General features: G+C 40.2%; 1 long non-coding RNA gene across 1 annotated transcript; it reads left to right on the top strand.

The window, feature by feature from the left end:
- The first annotated feature begins 3,272 nt into the window (after positions 1-3,272).
- LOC113406069 lies at positions 3,273-11,920 on the top strand. Its single transcript, XR_003369643.1, has 3 exons — positions 3,273-3,706; positions 10,499-10,569; positions 11,713-11,920. It is a non-coding gene; the product is annotated as an uncharacterized LOC113406069 (long non-coding RNA).
- The last annotated feature ends 6,337 nt before the right edge of the window (positions 11,921-18,257 follow it).

The following is an 18,257-nucleotide window of genomic DNA, read 5'->3' as shown; positions in this document are numbered from 1 at the left end:
GGCCCAAGAAGCCCCACTTGTAGAATTGTTGTTGTCTGTGCTTTATTTTTTTGCTTAAGTTTCCCTTCCTTCCTAAGTCATTCTTCATACACACACACACACACACACGGCTTCCCCCCCACACATGCTATTTGTTTTTTCTTTTGTGCGTTTTTGTTTTGAAAGTTAAGGGTTAAAACCACAGCTGGCTTTACTTTACTGCCCTTGAAAATACGGTTGCCAAGCAACAGGAAAGTTTATTTAGCTACTGATTTTAATTACTGCCAGAAAAGCAGTTTTGAGAAAAGTAGTAAATTAACAAAAGAAGGATCGGGTCCAAAGCTGTTTATTTTATAGCCATAGGGAATTTGTTGCTCCGAATGAAGCAACCACGTGTAAATCAATAGCCCTCCCAGATAAGACTCTAAAGGAAGGCGAGGGCTAAAGGGGAGAAAGGAAAGAGAAGAGATTCTGGGAATTGATGCTTTAACAGCATTGATAGTGATGGTTGATTTTGCTATCAGGGTCCTGGGGGAACCACCTCCCAGCACACCCTGGGAGCCAGTGGAGATTTGAGCAAAGTACCGGAGACCAGCCCTTAAGGCATCTGAAGAACTGGAGTGGCCCAAGTGGCCCCCAGAAGTCCTAGTAATTGCAGAGAAATACCAGGAGTGTGGGGCAAAAATAAGATAGAATATGGTAAAATTGATGCAGAAATCCTAGTTACAGGCCCCGATCCCCCACGCCAGATCAGTGTAGGTAGCCAAAGGAGGCAAAAGCCAGCCTGAAAGAAACATCTGATGGGCTTTTGGGCCAAGGAGTTTTGGTAGAACAGGCAACCCCCCAATAATGCTGCTCTGTGGCCAGTCCTTAAAGATGATGATAATACTTGGAGGCTTGTGGTGGATTTTTTGCCCCTTAGTTGGGTAACCCTGCTGATGTCCCCGTAGTGGCTAAGTGTCAGGAGGGGATGGCCTCCATTGTAGGAGGGGGCCCAGTGGGTTTCAGTTTTGGATTTGGCCAAGGCTTTCTTTGCTATCCCTTTACATCAGGATGGCTATTGCAGATTTGCTTTTACCTTTCAAGGGAAGCAGTTGTGTTTTGCCAGGAACATGGCTGGAACATACCTCTATTCTTTGTCATGTCTAGGTGGTCAAGATGTGAGCAGGAATGCCCCAAAGAGACATTTTTATGTCTAATATTTTTATGTGGATGATATCCTGGTTCGCACTCAGACCAGGGAAGTGACTCTGGAGGTATTGGACAGGGTGTTACAAAAGAGTCAGGAAACTGGTTTAAGGTGAGCCCAAAGAAAGCCCAGCTGTGCTCCCAAGAAGTAAAATTTTTGGAGTGATTTGGGGACAAGAGGGGCATTCCTGTGACCAAATGAGAGTGGAGCTGAGATTTCATTGAGGGATTTTCAGAGTAGCCCCACTTCATGAACTGTTAAAGGAGAGAGCAGAGTGGAACTGGGGCTCTCAACAAGAATCCATGGTCTAGTTAAAACAAGCCTTAGCCTAAGCCTCTGGATTTGAGAACTGTTTGTGAGGAGAGCTTTACAGAGTCAGAACCATGGAACAATGCTCCGCCCTGAGACGTATGTCTCCTAGCCTTCCAGTGAGGTAGAGAGGAGATTTACTCCCTATGAAAAGAAAGCTTTGGCACTAGTTTGCGCTTTGCAGCATTGGGACTATCTGGTGGGATTGTCCCTGGTGTTACTGAAAACTGCTCACTCTCCAGTAAAATGTGTACTCACAACCGTCAGGTGTCCAGCCTCAGCAAGCCTGAAGTAAACCAGTGCTGATGAATTTGCTAAGCCCCAAGTGCGGGCTCAAAGCACAGTTAAAAATTCAAGAGTCCCCTCCCAGGGAAAAAAGGGTAGAGGGGAAAAGTGGGACTCAGGCCCAGATGGGTCTGAGTAAAAGTTAATAAGTTTAGCTTAAATGTTTTAGTGATACCTCCCTCTATATAGGGAGGGGAAAAGTTTGTTCTGCTTTGTGTTTTAGATTATTAACCATGTGAATGCACTCCTGTGTGCTGCTGTTCCTGGCATTTGGATTGCAGACCTGCTCCTTTGGTGATGTGAATCAGGAATCCATTGTGTTTACAGCATGGGGAGACAATCAGTGATTGACAGTGAAATGTAAAGTGAACAATACCTTTGACATCACTACTGATCCCAACATCCCAGAAGAACAAATCACTCTTTAGGCCCCTTGGAAACATTAGCTTGGGAATGAGCAAGAACTGGCAATGTGTCATGGTTTGGGTTGCAAATGGTCTACACTGGCCACTACGGAATCCCCCACTTCAGTGGCAACCACACCATTCTCATGTATACATAAGGGGCTAGTGGGAGAAAGGATTTGTTTGTGTGGAGCATTAAAAGCTACCCAGGTGGGTACAGTTGTCACTGGGTGGGAACTGATAAGCTATTATTTAATTGTACTAAGCCTAAATGTGTTCATTTGTGGACTGACATTCCCCAGCGGACAGCACTGGGGGGAAAACCAATTCATTCAGGAGGGGAATGGGAAGCTCCTTTGCCATGCAATTTGGAGGCTCTGGAGTCTCAAGAAACATTTTGGCACTAGAGGCCCTCTGTAAACAGTTGGTCCAGCCATTATTTGAAAGATGGAAAAACTGGATAAATCTATATGAGGTCCCCAAATCTGGAAAGGAATGGGTAAGAAGAGACCTATAAGGAGCAATTGGAACAAGGGTGGAGTTTTTAACAGCATCAATGAGGAAATGCTAGCAAACAAGATAAATGCAATGGGTCGACACATATGGACTATGGGTGGTGACAAATGACCAGGGTGAAAAACAGTAAAATTGGAAGCCTGCTTAAAAGAACCTGGAATGGGATATGAAAGCAACAAAAATGCCCTGCAAGTAGAGGATGTGTGTTTGGAACTGACTGAAGGGAAATGCCACTATGCTATTAACCCATTTGCAAATAATAACTATATGCTTGTATATATAGGTGATCACTGTGTGTTCTAAGAAGCTGGTGTCCTATGCTTCTTGTTAATTACATGCATAAAATAGATAATGATCCTCATGAGGATAAATGTTTTTGCCATGTTACAGTGATTCGGGGATGTGATTTTGAATTTCAAGTGCCTGAACTTAAATATAATCAATTAAAAGAGACATATCCTTTGTACTCTGCTGTAAAATCTGTATCCCTTGGAATGACTTTAACTGTTTTACAAATGTTGCTTGCACGCCCTGATTTGCATACTGCCAAACAAGAGGTGCACAAGGTCATGGTTACTGTACATCATAACATCAATGAAATTAAATGTATATTTGCAAGAATTGGCCAGAATCTAAAAAACACCAGTGGTGGGAGGCATTATTGGAATGGTTACTCGCTGGCACAGGGATCTTCAACTTGGCCCTGAATCCCATTGTAATAATTTTGATGTTCCAAGTAGTAGTGATCTTCAGTAGTGAGATACAGCTAGTTAACTGATGGAAAAATCCACACTGCAGGTTGGAAAACTACAGGCTGGAAAACTCTCCATTTAACTTAACCTCTGCTTAGCCCTTTTTTTCATGAACAAGCTATGTAATGCTAACAAATTGGGAATAAAAAGAGGAAGGATTCTGGGCTTGGTGGATGCTTGAACACTTGGACACCTCTCAAGTTCCCCTGCAGACAGAAGGCTGGCCACTGGATGTCTACAGTTATCCACTCGAGACATCTTCAAAACCCTGGGTAAATATAAATCTGGGGGTAATTTGGGCTGCTCTATTAACCTATTGCAGATGTGTGTAAGTGCTGGACTAAATAAATAGTGCCCTGCGTGGATACAAAATTTATATCCACGGATGCAGATATCCGCAGATATAAATCAGATATCTGAGGAGCTGCAGGGCTCTACCAAGAACTGCAGCGGCGAAAGCAGCAGCATATTGGGCTGCCACTCACAGGAGGCAGAGCCCCATGCAGGCCCTCCTCTGGCGTGGCTGTACTGCCCACAGTCCCGCCCACTGGGGCAGGCACCAGTTCCACCCACATCTGCCCCTGGTCATACCCTGGGACCGGAGTCCCTTCCACACAGCAGTCTGCGTCTCCTGACTGGGGGCATGCGAGCTGCTTGCACACACTAGTGCAACCAGGGACAGCTGTGGGTGAGCCTGGTGCCCGCCCCAGTGGGTGGGACTGGGGACAGGGCTGGGGGCGGTACAGCCATGCCAGAAGAGCTGCCCATACAGGGCACTTGCTCCTGCGAGCAGTGGCCCGACATGCTGCTGCTTTCACTGTTGCAGTTCCCGGTGAAGCCCTGCAGCTCCCCTAATATCTGATTTATATCCACAGATATCCGCCATCCACAGATATGAATTTTTTATCCATGCAGGGCTCTATAAATAAAGTAGAAGTTTTGAGTGAAAGCACTTTTGTTTGCCCGCTTGCATCAACTATCTATCATCCGGACAGCTGTGTCCCCATTGATTTATTTCCTGCCACCACCTTGCAAAGAGTAAAGTTACCCATAGCTTTGGGTTCAGCAAAACCTCAGATAACAAATCTACATGTGAGACTCATCAGGTAATTTTGACATGTTCAACCATGTGGTATGGCATAATATGATAGGAGAGAATTCCCAGTAAATAAGCAGAGTGCAGAATTCTTCACTATTATATTTAATTCCATTATTATTATTCATTCATTTACGCTACTGTCCATCAGTCAGTGCACAACAGTATCTGAGGCCCAGATTCCCAAAGGTATTTAGGGGCCTAACTCCCATAATGGAATACCTTAGAAGATCCAGACCCAAGTGTCTACTTCATAAAAAATATTATAAAGAAGTTCAGAAAAAAAGGTTCCATAATGTGATCTATTTGTATTGTCATAATCTTGGCATAAGGGTATATTGTTAAATTTATAAAAAAGACACTGTAAAGTGACAGCTAGTTCCCTCTATTCATTTCCACAGAACTTCTTGTGTTGACCTTATTATGAAAAAGAAAACTTCTAGGCAAAATAATAATTAGCTGTCAGAAGTGTTTGTCAAAGACAAAGCTGTTAAATCACAGCTACCTGTCAAGTACCAGCTTTAGTTTAAATTCTTAAATTCTTCAGTTCAAAGAACTGCATTGGCAGATTATGGTCAGACAATGAAAATATGTTTGTTCCATAACTATAACAAGCCTCTTAGAAACCCGCGAACCTAAGGGTTCATGCCTTATTGCCATATGGCTTTGGATACTTATTGCACTAAGCCGTGTTCTGTTGGCTAGTTGGCCCTTTGTTGTGGTTTTCATAGGACTCCTCCATCGAATCACAAGTATGAAATCATCAGTACTTTGTGGCCCTTTGGACAATTTCACATCCCAATTTCTATTGTGAAAACTAGAATGTGAGCTACTTTACTCCGATTCCACTAGAGCAATATTACAACAGCAAAATACTGGGGGCAAGAATCTGTTCTGTGGCCCTGTAAACTAGTGGCCCTAATCACCAGCTAGGGACTAGGTGTCAGCCAAGCTCAGCTTAGTCTCTGTCCCTTCTTTCAGGGCTCTGTTTAATATCTTCACAAGGAAAGAAACAATGTGCAAAAATAACAAACAACAACTTGGTTAAAGGTTCAGATGGGGGCTATCTGGCCTCCAGTAGCTACCAGGCAGGGCCTTCTCCAACCCTGGTGGGAGGGAGATCCACAAGGCCTACCTGCCTGCAGCCTCCTGCTCTGGTGACAGGAAAATATACTCCCTACTCTCTCCTTCTTTTCCTCCTTCCTCCACCTGTCCTCACCAATGAGCTGGGACCTCCTTTATTGTCCAGCTAAGTGGGCAAATTATGAGGTACTGTTCAGCTGTGTCAGCTGATTCCCAGAACCTGCCTGCTGGGCTTCTCCCTGGAGCAGGGTCAGCTGCTTCCTGCCTCCCCTCCTCTCCCTTGGGCCATTAAAGGGGCAGATCACCCTGTTACAGGCCCCTTTATGCTGCTCCAGCAATCTTAAGATGTAGTTAATGGAACCAGGAGTGTATTGGTCATCCAATTTGCAAATGCAATGGCAGATGGACTCAACTGAATAAACCCAACTGAATTCCTTATACAAGGAAGAGATATAAGGGATCTGCAAAGAGGCACTAGGCTGACAAAACCCCATCTAGGACTGTTTTTTTAGTGTTCTCCCCTGCCATACTCTATCCCTGAGGCTGCTTTAGTTTGTGGCAGGAGCTGAATCAGCCCCCAAATGGCTCCATAAAATCAGGGCCGGCTCCAGGCACCAGCTTGCCGAGCAGGTGCTTGGGGCGGCCACTCCAGAGAGGGGCGGCACGTCGAGCTCTTCGGCGGCAATTCGGCAGACAGTCCCTCACTCCAGCTTGGAGCGAAGGACCTCCCACCGAATTGTCATCGCGATCGCGGCTTTTTTTTTGGCTGCTTGGGGCGGCCAAAACCCTGGAGCCGGCCCTGCATTAAAATGAACAGATTAAAGCCATCTTTCCCTCAACTTCCCACTCCCTATTCCTGCACAAAACAGAGTTTGAGCAGGATGGAGAATCTGGCCCTTATAGTGAAATGGCTACTGAAGCCTAACATCACTTTTTCCTTTTCTGTCGGTCTTTGATGAGAATGAAGAGACACCATGTGGGTTTGTATCAGTTTAGGGCCTCCTTGGGGATCCATATAATCTTTTCCTCATATAAAGAATTCACTTGGCTTTATTCACTTGGGTCCATCTGCCATCATGTTTGCAGGACAGATGATCAACACACTTCTCCAGTGACTGCTCATACATTATCTCCAGCTCTTGTCTCACTCTCCCCTTGATTAATTTGCTTTGTAATCTCTCTTTATGATTTTGATCATCTTTCATCCCTCAGCTCGCTATGTTAGTTGCATCTTCCTCCTTGTGTAGATAGTTAGTCTCTATGTCCCCAAGGAACACATCGTGAGTAGAAGAACATATTAGGGAATGTACTTTCACTCTCAAAAAACTTACGTTTGGGACACTTACTTCTGAAAATGTTTCCAACTTTATAAGATGCTTTCCCTGTTAATCTTCCTTGATCATTTTGATTCCATTTCAAAATTTAATTGGTATAGTTTAATTCAGTGAGAATCTCTTTTGATTTTGCAAGCCAATTGGCCAGTGGCTATGCTCATTTGTAGATCATTTCTTACGTATTTTCATTGCAAATTCTTTTGTCATATTCCCTAAGTCTTCTAGGCTCAATCCATCTCCACTGATACTAAAGACTTGTGATCCCAACTAACCTAATCCTCTCTCCTTCAGAATTGACTCCAACACATTTGAAAATATCTTTGGTGAAATGGCACCTTGCTTGAGTCTCCTTCTCTGTTTTGATCAAAACTGAAGCAGTAGGAATGTAGATTCTGGTCAACAAACCCTCTAGTCTCATTTGCAAATGCCATTTTCTCATTAGGATCAGAACAAAAAGTATGCCTGAAAGCAACCAGCATAATACAGTCAGTTGTTTTATCTGAGAGTGAGCAGCAGAGAGATAATGACCTTGTCAGTGAAGTACTGGAGGGGCCTGTCTGGAGCCCCTGGTTAAAATCCACCCCCCAAAATGAAGGGAAAGTTGTGATAATTTTCCGTTCCTCATGGACTTTACCCATCTCTAGATATTTCTATACGTCCATGTTTAAGTTAAAAAACAAACAAACAATGAGTGAAACCCTGACCCCATTGAAGTAAGTGGCAAAACTCTCCTTGATTTCAACAGGACCAAGATTTCACCCATTATTTATGTAATCCTTGGAGATTAATTCTTACTTCAACTTTGTTAAAGTCAATATAGAACATTTTCCTTTAATTGCTAGTGATGATTAAGTCACTTACTGAACACCTGCCAATTGAACAAGAGGGGAGTTTCATTCTTTACCAGAACTGGATCAGCACTAATAGTCGTAGTGGTTGTACTGCAGTTAAGAAGCTAGGTGCCGAATCTCAGAGTTGTCAGACAGTAACTTGTTAAATTTGGAATGTAAAAAAAGCCAATTTTAAATGCGGAAAATACAATTAAAGCCCATCATGTTGAAAATAAATTAGGTGGACTCTCTGAGGGCCATAGTGCTGGAACAGAATTGTAATCAGAATCAAAATATAACAAAGTTCCACCATTGGTCCAATCCCAGATACCCTTCTTAATCTTATAGTCTCCAATATACTTTAGTCATGTAAGCAAAATGTCACATTGACTTTAATAGCTGTTTCTGCAAGCCCTCAAAATGCAGACCTGAACCTATGTTTTCAAGCTATCTCCTGTAGCTCAGTTGCTGTCTTTTCATTGGGTACTATGTACAATTCTTATATTCTCCCTGCTGACATTTTTAAGCCCATTCCTTTGCAGATCTAGCACATATACTCAGTCCACAGGAGAACTTGATTGTTATTTAGCAGTTCTTTGATTTAAAACTTTTCTGGGTGCGTGCAATCTAATTCACAGCTCACTCCCAGTTTCCTTCCCTTCGCAACAAATATTTATATAAACAGACACAATTCTCACCTCGCTGAGATTAGCTGTGATCTGTTGTTGTATAATGAGCTTTTAATTATCCATGCTGACTGCACTAGTCTTTGTCACTGTCTGATCCTCATACACCTTGCCAGGGTTTGGCAATAGTGTGGCTGATTGCAGTAGACTGAAATATAACATGGTTGCAAATGCTCCTCCAATTATTCCAAACTAGGGCTGGTAAAAAAAAAAAAAAAAGGATATTTTACCCACAGTAATTAAAAAAACAAATCCATCCATTTCAGACTCTTTTTTCAATTTTTTTTTCAAAATTTCCTATGAAAAATGTTTGGGTTTTCATTTTTTATTTCAATACCACTTTTCTTTTTTCCTTTCTCTCACTCTTTCCCTCTCCCCCTACCTCCTTTTTTCCAATGGCAGATTTTAAAAATAGTTCTATTCCAGTCCATACACCATTTTGATATTATTCCAAATCCTACAAAATAGGGCTTTCTTTTCTTTGTGCTGTAAGCTCCCTGGCAGATAAAGCTTCCATTACTATTTCCCAACGAGGCAAATTTCCCTCCTGTATCATCTCCTCAGAACTGCTGTTCATTGGATGTGGTACTGACTGGAAATCTTCTGAGTAGACAGTTCTTGCCTTATTTACCTTTATGTCTTCTGCTCTCACAAATAGTCTGCCATCAGGAACAAACAAGTCTGTTCTACAACAAGTGTTGCTCCAGTTCCCAAAGAACAGTATCAGTCACTAGGGAGAAGCAACAGGTTACATCTGAGACCATGAACAAGACTTATTTCTATGTCAGCCATTACTCACAGTGGAAGATTTTCTGATGTCGTCATTTTAGGAGATGATGTTTCCTCTCTCAGTTCACCTTGGAGTGTCTCCGATATTATTTTATGTTATTGATAGCAGATTTGGCCACAGACTCTGAGGTGCATGGTGCACTGATGGTGTAACCATGGTTGTTATTACATCTAATGTGCTGTTAGTTTATAAGTCAAATTGTTGTTAAATCTAATTTGAGGAAAGAAACCAACTACCTTACACATTATTCATATATTAGAAAAATAAAATAACCAATACTCTAATAATTTAAAATAACATAAGTAGTGTGGTTCCTTCTATGTGATCACACATGGTTGAATTCTGAATTCTACCCAAGTATACAGACTACAGCAGCTCCCCAGACACCATAATACTCCAAAAGGTCCCAAAGTGCATCTTTTGGCTATAAAATACAATAATGTCCTTACAATAAAATCCATCCATTTCAGACTCTTTTAACACATTAATAAAACACATTTCCTTGCCTTTACAGTTCAAAAGTTGTTGCCACTAGAAATAGCAGCTAGTGCGGTGTTTAGAGAAACCATTTAGGAATGTATAGTCTGTACAGTGTAATGCAAGGGCAAGGGAAAGTGCAGGACAAAAACAAAGAAAGCATTGAAATTAAGAGTGTACAAACTTCTCCTTTTTAAAACCTTACATTTCTCTCCCTGAACTCCCTCAAAGGCATTGACGATCATTTGAATGCACTTTGTTTACTTCCTCAACCATTATTTCCCCTTACTTTATTTTTTTTCCAAGAAGCAGTAGAGTTTTTAATTATTTCCTTTTTCCTGGAGAAGTCAATTATCTTGATGATGAAAACTAGGGATAAAGAGTGCAGGAAAAGTCTAGATATCCCCATTAGCTTTAATCTTTGTTTAGACCTGGAATGAGATAAAACCTTTACTGGAACTCTGAAGTATTCGGGTAGCATTTTATTTTTATGTATGTATGTGTATCCTTCTGGGTTCCAGATGGAATTGGAGGTGCTGAAATACTCACAGAGAGGTTGTTGCAGTATAACAGAACCAAAAGCAGAATTGCTGGAAATTTTCCAAGAAAACCTATTATGAAATTTCCAGATTTGTTTTGAAGGCTCAAGCAATTCAGATAAGCTTTGGCAATTCATCAAAACATGTAAGGATGCTTATATGAACTGAACCTAAAACTCTGAACACTTCAACCAGCTCTACTGAAAATCCATGACAAATGTGTTTTCAGTGACAACCAGCAGGAAAAGTGAAGAAAAGGAATCTGAAGAGAAATAGGGAAGAAAGAGTTATGGTGAAGAGGTGAGTGTAATGAAAATTATAATGTTACAGAAAACAAAGGAAACCAAAATTCTTACTTGATGTGTGTTGTAGTGGGTAGTGTATTTAACTGGGCCTAATTCAATGCCCATTGAAATGAATAGAAAAACTCTCTTTGACTCAACAAGCACTGGATGAGGTCATTAGTGAAAAGGAAGACACTCAGAAGAGCCAGAAGCTCTCTTGTAAACACTTGTTACTGAATGGAGGTGTTTTATATTTCATTCACCTTGTACAAATGTAAAGAACTATACAAGGTTATACTATTGCAACATAGTGGAGAATGAAGCTCTTTGCCCCTTTCATACTGGCACAGGAAATGACAGGAAGATGGGTAGTTGTATGTTAGCACTTGTAAAAAAGTAATTGTGTTTCAAAAGCCCATCAAATAATGATGCATTTTGTAACACTATCTGGGACCAAAACACTTTTCTATGGGGGCTTTACCTTCCCCTGAGCTCACTATCTGGAAAGCCATGAAATTACAAGTTTAATTAGCAAATTTCTGTTACATTTGCATGGAATATAAACCTACTGCCTTCACCCCAAAAGCTAGGGTGGGAGAGGTGGAGGAAATTATATGAAAATAAATAAACCAGTTAATTTGCTATATTCAACCTTTTTAGCAATTTTAAAGTAATTAAATATTATACTCTGAAATTGACTCCAGAAATTAATGTACACCTTTTAAAATACAGGAGCACCACATGTCCTGGAAGTCTTTAATAGGCCAGGACTGTGTAATTTGTTCTTCATAACTCCTAATACTCTTCCTGCTTTGTCTAGAAACTCGAGTACTTTCCCTTTGCTCTTCGTAGTTTGTGATAATTAAAAATCCATTATACTTCCCTCTTTGCAATGACAGTACATAAATTAAACCCCAGCAGTGTTGAAGTACACACAAAGTGATATAACCCTTTCCAAGTGTCACTTATCTGCAATGCAAATTTCTTATGGCTGTTCAGAACTTCGGCAAATATTTCTAATTCAAAACTTGACCTTTTAGAACTAACTAGTGTTCTTTTGTTGATATTCAGTTCAGAAGTTATTGATGTATTTATTTTTCATTAATCAAATGTTTAGTTCTATACATTTTGTTAAATTTCAAATCTCCCATCCTTTCAGCCTTGAAGATAGCCTCTCAGTGCTAGGATCCATAACCATCTGCACTAGCAGTCCCAGGATTTCAGCTGTTAAAGATTCCTTTGACAAGAACCCAGCAATGTTACCCAGTAATAGGAAATCAGAAGCAATTCAATGGTGCAGAATTTAGTATAATATTCTTCCTCTTTTCCTTCTTTTTTTTGCATATTAAGTAACTTTGCTCTAGATGTAAGAAATGAAATTTGACTACTTTTGAGTCCCCAAAAGCTGCTACTTTGTGACTGATTTTAGTAATAACATTATCATCCAGGTGAACAGTGTTCTCGCTTTTACAAAGCTGCATGAATTTAGTGTTCTTAAAAATAAGAAAATAACAGGGACTTGTGTCAGGTGTAATTCAGTTCATTGTTATATAAGATTCTTCACACACTTCTGTCAATGCACCTCAATCCTGATATTTTGCTCAAACATTTTCAGCTCTCATATTTAGGTACTATTTTTTTTTTTTACTTCTGGTTCTCCTATACTAGCACAAAGCTACAATATTTTTTGTTGCAAACTCTGCAAGGGTATGTTGAAATCCATGCAAACACAAAAAAGCTATTTTCCTTTTGCTTCAAAAGAGTTCATGAAAACATTTCTTCTAATATTAGGTCTTGTAATAGCTTTATTTTAAAAAATCTAAATTTTGGCCCAAATAAAGTCAAGAGCTCTCTTTCAATATCACATCTTTTGCTGAAGAAGCTTCTAAAATAGGTGCTTCAGGCTTGGCTTACTAAAAAATGGCTTACACTTATGTGACTGGCGTACTCTGGCATAACAATGACTTTTTATACCAGTGATGAATCAAGCTGAGAATTTTGAACAAACCCGCTTTAAAGAATTTTCTTTTCTTGGTAGAGCCACTGGGTATGTAAATATTGACAGTTACCCACGCTTACATTTTCTCCTATTTTCTTCTACCTAAATTCCTTTTCCTCCTTCTAGCTAGTCACAAACATTAAATTCTCTCATCAAGCTGGAGATTAAGATGGTAGAAGCCATGATCTCCTCCAGTAATTTTTACTTGTGTTGCTCCCTGAACTGGCTTCCCAGGGATATTAAAAGAATCGTGATCACTTCACCCTTAAAATCTGAAGACCAAACTTGTCACTTCTGTAAGTAATCTGAGCATATCTACAATAGATTTGTTCTTAGAGTCTTCTTCATCTTACTTTTCAAGAATGCTTGTACAATTAATGAGAACACATCCCAAGGAAAGGAGGAAGAAGGAAAGTGCTTAGGGGACTGGCTTCAAAACTTAGGCAGATTGCTTCCGGGCATTACATGTCATACGACAAAAAATCAATCTATTTATCTCCACACACTAACAATTAAGAAAATGATGGGTTAATTCTTATCTCAGACCAGTTTTAAATCAGTGGAACTGCATTGTCTTAACTGGAGTTACTGATGCTATACGCTAGTGTAAATTAAATCAGCATTGGCCCTATGTTAGAATCATAGAATATCAGGGTTGGAAGGGACCTCAGGAGGTCATCTAGTACAACCCCCTACTCAAACCAAGACCAATCCCTAACTAAATCCCCAAATGGCCCGCTCAAGGATTGAACTCACAACCCGGGGTTTAGCAGGCCAATGCTCAAACCACTGACATATTAGTGTTTAAAAAAGGACTATCAGGCTCCTAGTCAGAAAATGAATATTGAGGGCACAGTGTTGAGGGAAATCAACTAAGGAAAAAATTTAATAAAATAATAATGAAGACTTCAACTTCCTACATAGTAACTGGTCAAATATCATAATATTAATGCCACTGTACAGGACACAGGTAAGGCTTTATCTGTAATACTGTGTATAATTACGAGCACCCATGTTCAAGAAAGATTAATTCAAACTAGAACAGCTGCAGAGAAGAGTTAGTAAGATGATTAGGATAATAGAGGGTCTGTCTTATGAGAGAAGACTGGAAGAGTTTGTTTTGTTTAGTCTAGAAACAGAAGGCTGAGAGGGGATATGCTCGCTCTCTATAAATAGACCAGGGATAAACTAGGACAATTAAGAGTTATGTAAGCTAAATTACAATGTTAGCACAAGATTAAATGGGTACAAACTGACCATGAAGAAATTCAGTCTGGAAATTAGAAGAAGGTCTCTAACCATCAGAGGAGTGAGGTCCTGGAGCAGCCTCCCAATAGGAGTCGTAGGGGCAAACAACTTAATTAGTTTTAAGAGAGATCTGGACAAATGTATGAGTGGGATTGCATGACATGATGGCTTGTGATGGTGGGGAGCAAGGCTCAGAAACCCTGGAGGTTTCCTTCTGATTTATGTCTTATTTTCTTACAAGCTCATGCTCCAAGGCTCAGCTGTCACTTGAATAGATCAGGAAGGGATTCTTTCCTCCTCCGCTCCCCCCAATTTATTCTGGGTGTTTTGTATGTGATTTTTAAAATCTCCTTCCTCTGAAGCATCACAGATAGCCGAAACAAGAAATGGGACATAGAACGTGGTGAGACAGGGCTTTTGAGCATTCTCTATCTCAGGGGTTTACCTGGCTTGTTCTTGCTCTTATGCCTGAACACCATATATGGGGTTGTGAAGAAATATTCCCCCACGTAAGATTGGCAGTGACCCTGGGTTTTTTTCACTTTCCTCACCAGCATGAGTGGTGGCCATGTGCCAGGATTATCTGGGTATATGTTACTTAAATTCCTGCCATGGCAGGGGCCTCGGGCATTGGTGTACCTCAGTCCCACACATACTCTGCCTGTGGCACATAATAGACTGTTGGATGTAATACTCTAGTCTAATTTTGGTGGTTGGGTGTAGTGTGAGGGAGCTGAGTGGTGTTGGGGGCCTGTGATATACAGTTCAGTCTAGATGATCTGATGGCCCCTTCTGGCCTTAAACTCTATGATTCTAACATTTAGAGAAGCAAATTTTTCAACACTGAAAATGTTCCAAACCACAAGAGAAGAAGCAATTCTTGATTTAGTCCTATTAATACATGGGCATCGGTTCAAGTTAAGCCGCTAAGTAATAGTGGCCACAATATGGTTAAGCAGCATTGCATAATTACCTTGTGGAACTTATTGTCACAAAGTATCACACAGGCCAATAACTTAGTAGGATTCAAAAATGAATCAGTCAGATACATGGATAATGAGAACATCCACAAACATATTGTCATAAACATACAGCTAAGGGTAGCATAAAATCCCTCCTTTACCTGTAAAGGGTTAAGAAGCTCAAATAACCTGTTTGGCACCTGACCAAAAGGACCAATGAGGGGAGAAAATACTTTCAAATCTGTGGGGGAAGGTTTTTGTTTTGTCTCTCTTTGTGTGTTCTCTCCGGGTCAGCAAGGAATCAGGGCAGGGAAAATAAATCTCCCAAAGCGATACCTGAACTAAGCATCTAAGATTACAAATTGTAAGTAATAGGAAGGAAATGCATTAGATTATCTTTTGTTTTAGCTTGTGAATTGTCCCTATGCTATGAGGGAGGTTTATTCCTGTTTTTTGTTGTTGTTGTTGTTGTTGTTTTGTAACTTTAAAGTTTTGCCTAGAGGGAAATACTCTGTGTTTGAATCTGATTAACCTGTAAAATTACGTTCCATCCTGATTTTACAGAGGTGCTTCTTTTACTTTTCCTTTATAATAAAGTTCTGCTTTTAAGAACTGGATTGGTTTTTAGTGTCCTAAAACCCCAAGGGCTGATCTGTGCCCACTTTGTTAACCTATTTGGTTGGTATATTATTCTCAAGCCTCCCTAGGAAAGGGGGTGAATGGACTTGGGGGAATTTGGGGGGAACAGGAACTCCAAGTGGTTCTTTTCCTTGAATCTTTGTCTAACACACTTGGTGGTGGCAGCAGTACTCATCCAAGGACAAGGAAGGATTTGTGCCTTAGGGAAGTTTTTAACCGAAGCTGGTAGAGATAAGCTTAGGGGGTCTTTCATGCGGGTCTCCACATCTGTACCCCAGAGTTCAGAGTGGGGAGGGAACCCTGACACATATACATCCTCCGGGATTTAAAAAAAAGTCTTGTAAAAGAGATATAAACTCCCATGTTTATGGTCATAAACCAATTGACAGGGGGGAGATTATTCCTTAGTTAGGTAGTATGGGGTTCTTTTGCATACTCCTCTGAAGCATTTGGTATGGCTGCTAGTGGAGACAGAATACTAGTTTAGATGGGTCACTGGTCTGATCCAGTATGGCAATGCCTACATACATATATACCAGCAGTGAAGTTTGGAAATCCTCCATCACTGGGGAAAAACAACTGTGTTCCACCTTCTTCAAACATCATCTTCATTAACTGTATATTCTCTCACAATATATTTAAAGAACAAAATGAAGAGAATAATCAGAAAATGTGAGGAAAGTAAACTGAAGCAGAAACGTTACATTGCAAGGGGACTCAATAGAACGTAGCACTTTTTTCCACAGTTGGCCTGCGAGTCTTGTCCTAACCTAGAGAATAAACTTTCCTACTGGGTGTATTGTATAGCTACAGAGATAAGAATATATAATAAACTATTTGTACATATGTTGCCAGTTAAATAATATACTATCATTGTATGTCTTAGGAATGGTGTCCCTAGCCTCTGTTTATCAGAGGGTGGAGATGGATGGCAGGAGAGAGATCACTTGATCTTTACCTATTAAGTTCACTTCCTCTGGGAAACCTGACATTGGTCACTGTCAATAGACAGGATACTGGGCTGGATGGACCTTTGGTCTGACCCAGTATGGCCATTCTTATGTTCTCACTATATGCATGTAAAAACTCTTAACAATATAAATAATTATTATTTGTTATTAAATATTTCAATATGTTACAAAAATGTGGTGTTGCATCATGGGTTATTCTACTTGTGATTAGCTGTGAGATGAGCTCCAAGAAGAGTGGTATTTTGCACAGAGGGTGGGTAAAGGGGGGCAGCATGCAAATAAACAAATATGTAAATTTACTGCACCTTTATGATTTAGAACATGAATTGTGCAACATCTAATGTTTTACATAGAGATAAACTTTGATATCATGGCTGTTTTAGCAGGTCTGAAGGACTTTTCTATCAGTTTTCTGGTATCTTGGGCCCACACTAGATGAATAAACATAAAACATAGTCCACTCAAATGTGTACCACCCATTTGGTTCTTTCCTCCTTCTATCCCCTTCCAAGACTCTTTCTTCAGGTCTTTGTATGCTCACCTCATGCCCTGAATCTTTATGCCAGTCTCCTGACTCTACAGCTGTCTTCAACTTCATGGAGCCACACACGGGATAATAAGGATAAAACAAAAATATTTAATAACAGCTCAGTCAGTGAGTACTATCCATCCCATGTCCTGAATGAAGTGGGTTCTGTGAAAACAATAGCATGTGATCATGTAGTTAAAGACTGAATTACAATGCATAAGAACAAGAGGGCTGAATTAAGATTGCATAAAAAAACCTTAATTCTGGAATTTCCCAATTTTAGGTGCTTAACTTTGCAACCTTAACATTCTTTTAACATAGGTTTTGTGTGTATTTAAAATGTACCTTAAAAAGAAATGGAAACTTCTGAAAGAAACGTGTCCTTTCCCTCACTGATCCTTGTGCCTTGCCCATAGGCTGACTTGCTTGAAATCTCAGATCCATCTGTTCTCTTCTGGTGTTCTTGAGTCTACAGGGTGCTGCTATTCAGTAAAATGAGCAAGGATAATCAAATGGGCTAGGCGTTCATTTCAGAAGCATTTAAATAGCTCCTGAATCTCTGAAAACATATCTGTTCATGCTTGAAAGGTTTTCTTCACAATCATAACAGTTAGAATTTTTTTTTACCTTTTTATTAAAAAAAATAAAGCTTAGATTCTTAAAAAAGGAGTTCATTATCACAGCTATTATGTGAATCATAAGTATTTCCATTCCATTTCTCATTCATTAATGCACCTACTTTCTGTTTAGTACTATATTTTGCCTTGCTGTACTCATAAAGACCCTTTGGCTACTATTAACTTGATCTCTTTTACTTTTTGCTGTTCCTAACCTTTTTTCTGCATATCTGAACTGACTTTGAACATCCTTGTTTGGTTGCCTCTTACTTTTCTGTTTCATGTATAGATTTCCTTTTATCCTCAGATGTTTGAGCGGCCCTTATGAAACCATATAGACCGATTCTGGGTATTGTAGATAAAACTATGCAGATAGACTGCATGAGGCCTTAATTTCTCTATAGTCCTTATGTGGGTCCTCTACACAAGGGTGAATTTCATCCTTTGTGCTTCAACCTAGCTTTTAAAATGACTGTGAAGCATTGGAGTTGCTGTTGGATTTGTCTTTAGCTGTAATTGTTTTGTTTCTACATTTGGGTTTCTTTTGGAAAACAGAGGCTTACCACTTTTCCCAGAACAAATTGCCTTTTTAGGAGATCCTGGGAAGCAGGCTTATCTTTGGCTGTTAATTTCCAAAAGGGCCCTGGAAAAAGGACAGTTTCAAGGTGAGTAGTTGCCCATTTCCCATTTCTTCTTTCTTATGGCTAGGAGGAGACCTTGTCACTTGTGCATATAAGAT

This window comes from Terrapene carolina, unplaced genomic scaffold (assembly GCF_002925995.2).
Source record: "Terrapene carolina triunguis isolate 2854851 unplaced genomic scaffold, T_m_triunguis-2.0 Scaffold22, whole genome shotgun sequence".
Classification (NCBI taxonomy): domain Eukaryota; kingdom Metazoa; phylum Chordata; order Testudines; family Emydidae; genus Terrapene; species Terrapene triunguis.
Note: the sequence above shows the minus strand (reverse complement) of the source record. Positions and strands in the feature narration are given on the sequence as shown.